The 12,509-nt window shown below is 34.9% G+C and overlaps 1 pseudogene; it reads right to left on the bottom strand.

Annotated features, from left to right (window-relative positions):
* Nucleotides 1–8,051: 8,051 nt before the first annotated feature.
* LOC119511745 lies at nucleotides 8,052–9,596 on the bottom strand (annotated as a pseudogene).
* Between the last annotated feature and the right edge of the window lie 2,913 nt (nucleotides 9,597–12,509).

Here is a 12,509-nt window from a genome sequence, read left to right on the forward strand (position 1 = left end):
AGAAAAGCTTTCATCATCAAAGACTCCAGGAACCTGTTTTGCAGACACAGTGAGGCTGGGTGCAAAATTTTGGATTGCTTTGTGCCCACCTATCTCCACTACTGGAAAAATGACACAGAGAAGCTCCTTGCATCAAGACCAGCAAAACACTCATTTGGTTAATTCGAGGAGGGGCATCTGTAATTGACTCCACTTAATATTTTCAATGTGGAATTTTTTTTCAATTTCTTGACCCTAGAGGGATGGTAATATCAGAATTGTAGTTTCACTGTTAATCAGATTCCATATTGCCTCTGCAGGAATGAACACACATCAGCAATGAGTGAAGTAAATTTCAGTTTAGTGAATTTTGATATCTTTTAAAGCTAAAAGTGCTATACAATTGTGATTCTATTTTTATTAATCTTATTATTTAATGAAAAAACTTAGGTTGTGATTTTAGTTTAACTGCAGTTTCCAAGCATCTTGCCCTTTTAGGTTGCTGTGCCTTTTTTTCTCTTTTAAAACACATAAAGGAATTATGTTAATATGGAGAAAAAAAATTCATGCCAAGTAGAAGAACTGATGCAGAAAGAGACTTGTATTTGTTGGGACTCCTAAGGTACACATTTGTAGGCTAGCTTGAAGAAAGATATTGAAAGTGCTCAGTTACAGAAACAAATTAGGAATAATTATAATTTATACTAGGAAATTTCATGGCTTAACCTTTATAAAAAGTTTATTTGTGTTTTGGTTTCAGTGATTGGAGTTTTGGGGTTTATTTGATCACATACAATCTATGCCCCAATTATCATATATTAAGTTTACATAAAACTTTATTTTGTATCTAATTTTAATAAAGAAGTTCCTGAAAAGAATCAGACTAATATTTTCTCAAATTTTTATAGCTCAGTGGTGAAAGTTATTTAATATTTAATCCAAATTTGTCTCTTAAATTGTAGACATAATCTAACTTTTGTTAATACAGAGTAATATATATAATAATTGATGTAATAAAATGATTATTTTGAAGCCAACATTTGAAAATTGTGATGCCATTTGAGGACTATTTGAAATAAATGAATTAATATGGAGCTTTTGTGTTTAAAATCCATTTTGTACATAAGCATATTTGAATAGTATTATTTCAAATACATGTATCATTCTCCTTATTAATTACCATTCATATCTTACTTTATAATATGCACTATAACTGAGAAGTTTATTCTTTTTCAATAAACTATAATTCTAAATTTTGAAAAACAAATAGTGAACAAATACCCATGTTTTCACCACCCAGCACTTGAACATTCCTATCTGTCTGTGACCCAAACCTAGGACCTTTCCATGCTTTTCATTAGAGTTTTTCACCTGTTTATCCGTCTCTAAAGATGACATTATTTGGCTTTTCCTCATTTGGCCTTTTACATAAAAAGAACCATATGGTGATTTTACATTTGAGATGTGATTTCTATTTTGTCTTCATTATTGTTTTCTTAGATTCATCCATGCTCATGCATGTAGTTTATTTATTCTCTTTGCTAATTTAGTAGTACATACTGTAAATATACTGTTAACGGATGTTTGAATTTGTTTCCAGTTCCTTGCTCTTATGAAAATGGATCACATGTATATGTTCTTATACCTGACTTGGATGATAATTAATGAGATATAGGAGATGTACATATCCAGCTGTACTAAGAAATAACAGTCATGTTCCCATTAACAGGGAAAGGCAATAGCTGTCCCAGTTATTCCACATATTCAAGCCAATATATCTATTGTCTTTCTTAAATGTTTGCCCAGCTAGAAAGTGGGAAATGGTGTTTCATTGTGGTTTTAATTTGCATTTTATTTTTTATGAATGAGATTCAGCATCTTTTTTAAAAGAACTTGTGAGTATACAGACCAATCATACATAAAATACAGGATTTCCATATATGACCCTATTATTAATACCTTGCTTTGGTGTGGAATATTTGCTATAATTGATGAAAGCACATTTTTACAATTGTACTATAAGCAATAGTCAAAGATTTAATTTAGGTTCACTGTTTATGTAGTGCAGTGCCACAGAATTTTTTTAAAAATTATTATATTGCCATATATACAAACTAACATTTTTCCTTTTAACAAAATTCAGAGATATACTTAAGTGCTATAAATTTTGTTCACAATGTTGTGCTCTCATCACCACCTTGCATTACCAAAAGATTTGCATTGTTCTAAATTGAAACTCTGTAAATTTTAAGCCTTAACTCCCTGTTACCTACCCTCACACTGTCCCTTGGTAAACTGTACTATAGATCCTGACTATGAATTTGCTTATTCTAATTATTTGATATCAGTGATACCATACAATATTTGTTCTTTTGTGTCTGGCTTATTATACTCAACATGATGTCTTCAAGTTCATCCATATTGTTGCATGTATCAGAACATCATTCCTTTATATGGCTGAAAAATATTCCACTGTATGTATGTATCACATGTTATCCATTCACTGTTTATTGGACACTAGAGTTGCTTCCATTTTTTGGCAACTGTGAAAATGCCGCTATGAACATTGATGTGTAAATATCTGAGTCCCTACTTTCAATTATTTTGGGTACTTAGCTAGAACTTGGATTGCTGGTCACATGGTAATCCTATATTTAACCTTCTGAGGAACCACAAAAGTGTAGCAGCTGCATCATTTGACATTGCTACATGAAATGAATGAATGGTCTTTGTTCTCCACATCCTTTCCTATACTTGTAATTATGTTTGTTTTTTCATAGAGCCGTTCTAGTGGGTGGTTTTGATTTGCATTTCTCTGATGTCTACTGATAAGCATTTTTTCATGTGCTTTTAGGCCATCTGTATATCTTCTTTTGAGTGATATCTGTTGAAGTTTTTTGCCCATTTTTTAATTGGGTCATTTGCCTTTTTCTGTTGTTGAAGTATCTCTTGATATACTCTGGATATTAAACCTCTACAGATATGGGGCTTCCAAGTATTTTCTCCCATTGTACAGATTGTCCTTTTACTTTTATAAGAAAATCCTCTGAGGCACAAAAGCTTTTAATTTTGATGAGGTATCATGTATCTATTTTCTTTTGTTGTTTATGCTTTGGATATAAAGTCCAAGAAACCATTGCCTAACACAAAACCCTGAGGATGCTTCCCTATGTTTTCTTCTAGGAGTTTGACAGTACCAGCTCTTATATTTAGGTCTTTGATCCACTTTAAGTTGATTTTTGTATAATTTATTCTTTTGTATATGGACATCCAGATTTCCCGACACTATTTGAAGAGACCATTTGTCCAAATGAAGTAGGCTTTGGCCCTTTTCAAAAATCAATTGACCATAATTATGACAGTTGATTTCTGAGCTCTCAGTAGTACTCTATTTGTCTACATATCTGTCCTTGTGCCAGTACCATGCTGTTTTTATAAAGCTGGTGGTCTTTATTAAACACATGATTGTACATTCTACTGTGTTAGATACTGTATAAGAAGAATGAAATGGACAAAATTACTTTTGCACCACCTCTCTTTTTCAGATGCAACTTTATTGAGATTATTCAAAACACCAAGTAATCCATCCAAAGTATACAATGAATGACTCACAGTATTACCAAAAAGTTGTGAATTCATCAACACAATTATAGAACATTTTCATTACTCCAAAATAAAGAAAAAATAAAAATAAACATCCTTATCCCTTATCCTCCCAATTATTTATATTTTTGTCTTTATTTTATTACTCATCTGCCTATATGCTGGATAAAGGGAGTGACAGTCACAAGGTTTACACAATCACATGGTCACATGATAAAAGCTATATAGTTTATGTGATCATACTGTAGACAGTTGATTGTATACCATGGATGATTGTATGGTGTGTGAATGTAATTCAATAAAACTGAAATTAAAAAAAAAAGCTATATAGTTTAAAATCATCATAAAGAATCAAGTCTACTAGATTACAGTTCAACAGATTCAGGTATTACCTTCTACATATTCTAATATACTAAATACTAAAAAAGTAATATCTGTATAATACATAGGAACAACCTCCAGAATGACTTCTTGACTCTATTTTAAATCTCTTAGCCACAGAAACTTTATTTTGTTTCATTTATTTCTCCCCTTTTGGTCAAGAAGGATTTCTCAATTCCATGATGCCAGGACAAGGTTCATCCCTGGGAGTCATGTCTCACATTGCCAGGCAGGCTTACACTCCTGGAAATCATGTCTCGTGTAGGGTGTGGGGAGAGTTTATTTGCAGAGGTGACTGAGAGAGAGAGGCCACATCTGAGCAAAAAAAGAGGTTCTCTGGGGGTGACTCTTAGGCAGACTTCTAAGCAGGCTTAGCTTCTTCTCCTTTGCAGGAATAAGTTTCATATAGGCAAGACCCAATATCAAGAGCTTTACTTATTAAATTGGGAGTCCCTAATGCTTGTGAAAATATCAAGAATTCCCCAAGTGGGGAAGTTTAATATTTCCACTTTTTCTCCCAGCCTCTCAAGGGGAATTTGCATATATTTTTTAAATTTTCTGCCTCAAATACTTTGGGATGTATTGGAGTATTACAATAACAAGTACAGAATGACAAGATCTCATTCCCTGTTCTAGGTTCCATGTAATTATGTTATATAAATAAAATGACCATAGAGGTGAAATTAGATAGTGAGCTACAGAGAATATAAATTGTGTACCAAATAAACATCTCTTAAAAAACAGGCAAAACTCAGCAATAGATGTGATGGCTGTAAGAGCTTACCATCTAGGAACCTTTACAATAAGCCTTATTGAACATTCTGTACTCCTGCATCATCGATTGTCCAGTCTCTGACCATTTTCTATCCCCTGACAACCTATGTTCTCGAATTCAATTTTCCGCATTTGCTCATTATAGTTAGCTGATATTACTGAGGGCTTACAATATTTGGTCTTTCATTTCCTGCTTATTTTTTATTTTGTTTAGTAGCATCCTCTCTCTTTTTTTCTTTGTCAGCCTAGCTAAGGGTCTATCAATTTTACCGATTTTCTCAAAGAACCAACTTCTGGTTTCCTTGATTCTCTCCAATGTTTTTTTTTTGTTCTCAATTTCATTTATTTCTGTTCTAAACTTTCTTATTTCTTCCCTTCTCTTTGCTTTGGAGTTAGTTACCTCCTCTTTCTCTTGTTCCTCCAAGTGAGCAGCTAAGTCCTCTATTTTTGCTCTTTCTTCTTTGTTAATATAGGCATTTAGGGCAATAAATTCCCCCCCCAGCACTGCCTTTGGTGCATCATATAAATGTTGATATGTTGTCTTCTCATTTTCATTTGCTTCAAGATATTTACTGATTTTCCTTGCAATTTCTTCCTTGACCCACTGGTTGTTTAAGAATATGTTGTTAATCCTCCACGTATTTCAGAGTTTCTAGCCCTCTGAGTGTTGTTGATTTCCAACTTCATTCCATTATGCTATAAGAAATTGTTTTGTACAATTTCTATCTTTTTAAATTTATTGAGATTTCTTTTGTGACCCAACATGTGGTCTATCCTTGAGAATAATCCATGAGCACTTGAGAAAAATGTATATCCTGCTGTTTTGGGATGCAATTTTCTGTAATTATCTAAGTCTAGTTCATTTATCATACTATTAAAATCTCTGCTTTCTTATTGATCCTCTGTCTAGATGTGCTATCTTTTGATGTGAGTGGTTTATTGAGGTCTCCAACTACTATTGCAGAGGTGTCTCTTTCTCCCTTCAGTGTTTTTCTCATATATTTTGGGGCACTCTGAGTTGGTGTGTAAATATTTATGATTGTTATGTCTTATTGATGAACTGTCCTTCTTAAAATACATAGTGTCTTTTTTTGTCTCTTTTAATTGTTTTTTTTTAACATACTTATTACATACATTTATCACCAAGGCATCACAGAGTCACAAAAAAGAAGGCTTAGTTTAGTTCACAACAATATAGATCCTGTGAAAACACATTTTTCATCTTGCAGTTTATAATACTCTATATAATTTTTAATGCAATTAAACAACACGAGATTACATTTGCCAAGAAATGTGATTTAATTCAGACTTTGAAAACTTGTGAAATAAAAGGACATGATGGAAATACATTAAAAAATCTGTAGAATTACCAAACTGTCACATTACTAACTTCCATTATAAAATCAATTCAGTAAAACAAAATAAAAACCATGGAAAACACAAAAGTCAAATTAAAAGATTTTGGTTTAGTACCTTCCCTGAGTCTCTTGTTTTTAAAAATCAAATGTAAGCCTGGTTAAAAATTTGACCTCCTCCATGCTGCTACAGGGAATACATTTAAGACAAATGGTTTTATAAGCTGAATTGGTCCCAGAGCTTTAATCCAATGCCAATTTGCTTGTGCCACAGGGTTATCTGACCTGCCGGTACAGGTGAGCTTAAAGACCTGTCAAGATTTTATCTTGGCCTGCAGTAATATAACGCATGAGACTATATCCCAAATGAGGGTGAAATATTTAATATTTAATAAATATTAAATTTCTAAATGGATATGGACACTATATACATCAAATTGTGGTATAAGCTTTTATGTTTTTAAAAATTTTACACAAATGGAGGCTGTAGGGCATGTCTTTTTAAAATTTTAAATCATAAATGTTATAAGAAAAAACTTCAAAAAAAAAGATATTTTCACAATTTAAAAAAATCTAATTTCTTAGATCCCAATAAAACAAAGTATGAAAAAGTGATTATAAATTGGTTCTTGGATATGGGCACCCAATTTCAAATATGGATTTCCTTAATCCTTAAACAAAATTGTCCCTTATAGTGTATCTACTTGCTCATTTAATTGCAATTATATGTGCGTACCCATATTGTGTATACAAATAAATTTATGTTCGCAAATGATCAAGCATTGCATAAAAAAGCATATTATAATTAAACAAATTAAAGATTTGCTGGAGTGTAAAAAAATGTTTTTCTGAATTTCAAATGTATTACGTTTACCTGCTGGGTTTATGCTAGTAGGGCAGTAAGTATTATGGATCACACTTTCTAGTCAAATGTAGGAAATATATTTTTCCAGCAGACACATTTTTCACAACCATTCTCAGGGCATCTCAATGAGAGTTGCAAAGCACTACCAAATTGTGTCTCATCACATCATAATGAAATCTCAATTGCAGAGTAACAGCCAACATTTCAAAAGCTACTAATAAAATTTAGGGGTGAAATGTTGGCTCTTACCACCAAAAGTGTGACACTTATTCATACTCCTATTTAGTTTAATAAGATAAGCACCCCATTCACAGTTGGAGAAACTGAGGAACAAGTATCATCTGTGAGTTAAAAAAAAAAAAAAAAGATTTGTCTAAGTTAGCCAGGGAAGCCAAGGTCACAACCAAAATGAGAAAGAGACACTAGACACTTATAATGGATTCAAACTGCATGAAATTTTGCAGTAACTCACCTATCTGCATCACACATCCTACCTAGATCTAACCTCTTGCAAACCCTTTACACTATGAACTTGACAAACACCACTTACCATCTATCTTCTGACCAGATGATAAAGGCTAGTTAACACTTGTGTAAAAAACAAACAAAAAAGCCACATATTGCTGTACTATACACCATTAGCAAGGTTCAATTATGAAAATGTTCCCTAACTGAATTTCAACAATTCTCAAAAAACTTTTCCAAAATTCTCTAAGAATTCTTAGGAAGATACAGTACCTGGCAATTCTAATACAGAAATTTACCTCTTCTTTGCATTACTGTTGAATATCTGAAATTAAGTGTATATGATATCTCATAATTGGTAACTTCAAAGTTTTATTAAACTACTAAATAAAACTGAAAGGAGCACACAGAATTCCTAGATAACACCAAAATATTTATCTAGGATTATTAAAGAAAGCATAGCACTTTGGTAGCCTTTTCAGAAAAACCCCAAAACTCACAAAGGTAAACATAAGCATGTGGCATTTTACATTGTACCAACTGAGTGACAATAACTGGATAATAAGGCTTAATCACTATAATTTCTTGACCAACTTTATATTTTGAAGTGACATATTTGTCCCCATCAGCTACCAATCCAATTCCACAGGGTATTCTCCAATGAGACAAGTTGTACAATGACTGCTCTTTACAAAACATTTCAGACCATTCCCATTTTCTTGAATCATAATTCCTTGCTTTTCCTTTCTGTTTTTTAAATTTTGCTCTTTCTCGTACAGACGAAACCAGTCCTTCTACTGATAGATATACAACACTGCTCCTAAATATTCTGCAAGATGATCAAATTCTGGCTTATTGGCAATAAGCTCTTCTTTTGTGGGAATATTTAGTCCCATGAAACATGGATATCTAATTGGTGGTGAGGCAACTCGAATGTGTACCTCTTTTGCACCAGATTCTTTGAGCAATTTTATTATGGGAGAGATGGTATTGCCTCTCACGATAGAATCGTCTACAAGAACAATTCTTTTGCCTATAAAGTTGTCTGACAATACTCCAAATTTTTTGCAACACCAAGCTGTCTTAACCGCATATTTGGCTGAATGAAGGTTCTTCCTACATAGCGGTTTTTACACAACACTTCCACATATGGAAGTCCACACTTTGCTGCATAACCAAGGGCAGCAGGTGTAGCAGATTCAGGAACAGTGCTGACCAAATCTGCATCCACAGGTGCTTCAATTGCTAACTGCTGACCACAACGGTATCTTACCGTGTAAACCATTTGGTCTTCAAATATACTATCTGGTCTTGCAAAATAAACATATTCAAATATACAAAAAGCCATTGGATTTCCTTCAGACCTTGATACAGTATCAAGAGTTTGAACACTATGTCTGGATATTTTCACAATTTCTCCAGGCAAGACTTCACGGAAATACAATGCACCAATAGATAAAAAGCTACAAGATTCTGAAGATACCACCCATCCTTCCGTTTCTGAGAGCTTTTTCCCTTTTCCATTTATATCAGATACAGGAATAAGACGACCAATGCATAGAGAGCGATTTCCATAAGGATCTCGGACTGCATAAATAACATCTCTGTGCATAATAAGCAGGGAGTATGCTGTAGGTGCCTCCTTCATTAAGTTTTCAATCCTAGTACCCAGTCTCGGGTGTCATCTTGTTCCTGAGGAGGGGTATATGCCAATAATTGGGTAATCATTTCATTATCAGAACTTGTTGACAGAGCAACACCATGATGCAGAATCTTTTTCCTTAATCGGCAGCATTTACCAATTCGCCATTATGTGCCACTGCTATTTTCCCATGAAGCATTTCAACAACAAAAGGCTGACAATTTTCTAATTCACATTTTCCGGTAGTAGCATACCTTGTATGTCCAATACCAAGATTTGAAATATATAATTTCTTTAAATTATCTTCATTAAAGACATGATTTACAAGACCCATACCCTTGTGTGTTTTGAATGTTGGCACTGTACTCCCATCACTGGTCACAATACCAGCACTCTACTGACCCCGGTGCTGCAGCCCCACGAGTCCCAGGGTGATCACATGCTGCACATCTAGCTGTGAGGGCCACTCTCCCAAAGTGATGCACCCGAACACACCACATTCCTCTCGGATCCCCGACTCCTCCAGTTCCATATCAAGCACGTGCCGCCGAGGCCCAGGTTCAAGCACCAACCAGCAGCCCCCCCAGCCCCTGTGATCCCGACAGCAGCTTCTTTCCCAGAGATTCAACCCTCACTACTGCGGCAGCGCATGCTTTTCTCTTTTAATTGTTTTATGTTTGAAGTGCAATTTTTCCTAGTATAGCTACCCCCACTCTTTGCTGATTGTTGTTTGCATGAAATACCTTTTTCCATCCTTTCACTTTCAAACTATTTTTGTACTTTGGCCTAAATTGTGTCTCTTCTAGACACCATGTAAATGGGTCCTGTTTCTTAATCCATTCTGCCAGTCTGTGTTTTGATTGGGGAGTTTAAGCCATTAACATTTAATGTTAGCACTGTAAAGGCAGAACTTTCATCTACCATTTTGTCTTTTGGATTTTATATGCCATATCTTATTTTATTTTTTTTTCTATCTCTCTTTTTACTCTCACTGAGAGTCTTAATTTCTACAGTCTTCTCCAAACTTCTGTCTCCTGTCTTTTCCTATCTGCCTGTAGTGCTTCCTTTAGTATTTCTTGTAGAGCAAGTCTCAGTTGGCTTGTCTGAAAATATTTTAAATTCTCCCTCTTTTTTGAAGGACAGTTTTGCCAGATATAGAATTCTTGGTTGTCAGTTTTTCTACTTCAGTGTCATAAATATATCATACTACTGCCCTCTTGCCTCATGGTTTCTGCTGAGAAATCCACACATAGGATTATCAAGCTTTCCTTGTATGTGATGGATCATTTTACTCTTTCTGCTTTCAGAATTCTCTCTTTGACTTTGACATTTGATAATCTGATTAGTAAGTGTCTTGGAGCATGTCTACTTGGAGCTATTCTGTGTTGGGTGTGCTATGCTTCTTGGATCTGCAATTTTATGTCTTTCATAAAAGATGGGAAATTTTCCACAATTATTTCCTCAATTATTCTTTCTGCTCTTTTTTCCTTCTCTTCTCCTTCTTGGACATACATGACATCTATATTTGTGTGATTCACATTGTCATTCAGTTTCCTGAGATCCTGATCATATTTTTCCATTCTTTTCCCTATCTGTTTAGGATTTCAGACAGCAGTTCCTCTAGTTGACTAATCCTTTCTTCTGCCTCTTCAAATATGCTGCTATAAATCTCCCTTGTGTTTTTCATCTCTTCTATTTTGCCTGTCATTCCCATAAGTTCTGCTATTTTTTTTCCAATCTTTTGAGTTCTTCCTTATGTTCCCCCAATGTCCTCTTTATATTCTTCATTTCTTTTGTCATACCTTCCTTCAACTCATTGATTTGATTTTTGAATTGATTTAGCATGTTTGTTTGAACATCTTTAATTAGTTGTTTCAACTCGTATATTGTTTGAAGTGTTAGTTTGTTCCTTTGACTGGGCCATATCTTTGTGTTTCCAAGTGTGACTTGCAATTTTTTGTTGGTGTCTAGACATCTGGATCCATGATTAGTTTATTCTAGAGGTCTTTTTCACCCTTCTACCTAGGGTTTTCTTGTTAGTTGACCTTGTTCTCTATTTTTTCTTTGATGTTTGGTTCAACTTATTCTAGACCTCTAGTATATCTTCTGTTTAACTGATAAGAGTTTTCCAAACCTTGTTATTCTAATTCTTGCCCTGTATGCCAGTTTGGATGTATTATGTCCCCCAAAATGACATGTTCTTTGATGCACTCCTGTGGGGGCAGATGTATTAGTGTTGATTAAGTTGGAACTTATTGATTGTTTCCATGGAAATGTGACTCAATCAACTGTGATCAAGACCTTTGGTTGGATAATTTCCATGGAGATATTACCCTGAATGGGTGGGTCTTAATTAAATCACTGAAGCCATATAAAAGAGTTGAAAAACAGAAGGAACACAGAGCAGATGTAAGTGACACTTTGGAGAGTAACTGAGAGAGACATTTTGAAGACAGCCATTGGAAGCTGACACTGACATTTGGAGAACACCATTTTGAAATACAACCTGGGAGCAAGCAAATGCCAGCCACATGCCTTCCCAGCTAACAGAGGTTTTCTGGATGCCATTGACCATCCTTCAGTGAAGGTACCCTATTGTTGATGCCTTACCTTTGACACTTCATGGCCTTAAGACTGTAACTTTGTAACCAAATAAATGCCCTTTATAAAAGCCAATCCATTTCTGGTGTTTTGCATAATAGCAGCATTAGCAAACCAGAACACCCTGCCTATATGGAGCCTTTATTTTTTGAGGAGTGTCTACCCATATATGAACAACTCCAATCATATTTTTCCAGACCAGACAGGCCCAGGTCTCAGGAAGAGGTTGCAATCAGTAACAAGTTTCCCTGAGGAGGTGACCCAGCAGGTTGTCAAAATTTCCTGTGAGGTCTCTAGACTCTGTGCTATTCCTATACTTCCCAGCAGGTGGTGCTTGTCAGTCTGCAGCTCCTGGCATGTTTAAAGACATGTGGCACCTTTCTCCCAAGACCCTGTTCCTGCCAGGGTCATGGTTAAGGCATGCCTAAGCTATTTCTGTTTTTTCCCCATCCCTGGCATCTGAACTCTCTGAAGGAGGGTCACTACTTGAGCTTGGCCCTGCCACCATTTTCTTGGGAGAAGGTACACCCTTTAGGGAATTATCTTCTTCACTTAACTCCTTACTTGGTCTCTCAGACCTATCTTAACTCCACCTTTGTCTGGGTAAACACTGACAATTGCAAATGCTGAGGTAATCTCTAATGAGCTTCTTGAAATAGTTTAATAAAATAAAAAAGAAAGAAAGAACCAAGAAACACATGAAAAAATGTTCAGGTTCACTAGCTATTAGAAAGATGCAAATTAAGACCACAATGAGATACCATCTCACACAAATTAGAATGGCTGCCATTGAACAAACAGGAAACTACAAATCTGGAGAGGATGTGGAGAAATTGGAACTCTT

Source organism: Choloepus didactylus, chromosome 16, assembly GCF_015220235.1.
Source record: "Choloepus didactylus isolate mChoDid1 chromosome 16, mChoDid1.pri, whole genome shotgun sequence".
In the NCBI taxonomy this organism is placed as follows: Eukaryota; Metazoa; Chordata; class Mammalia; order Pilosa; family Megalonychidae; genus Choloepus; species Choloepus didactylus.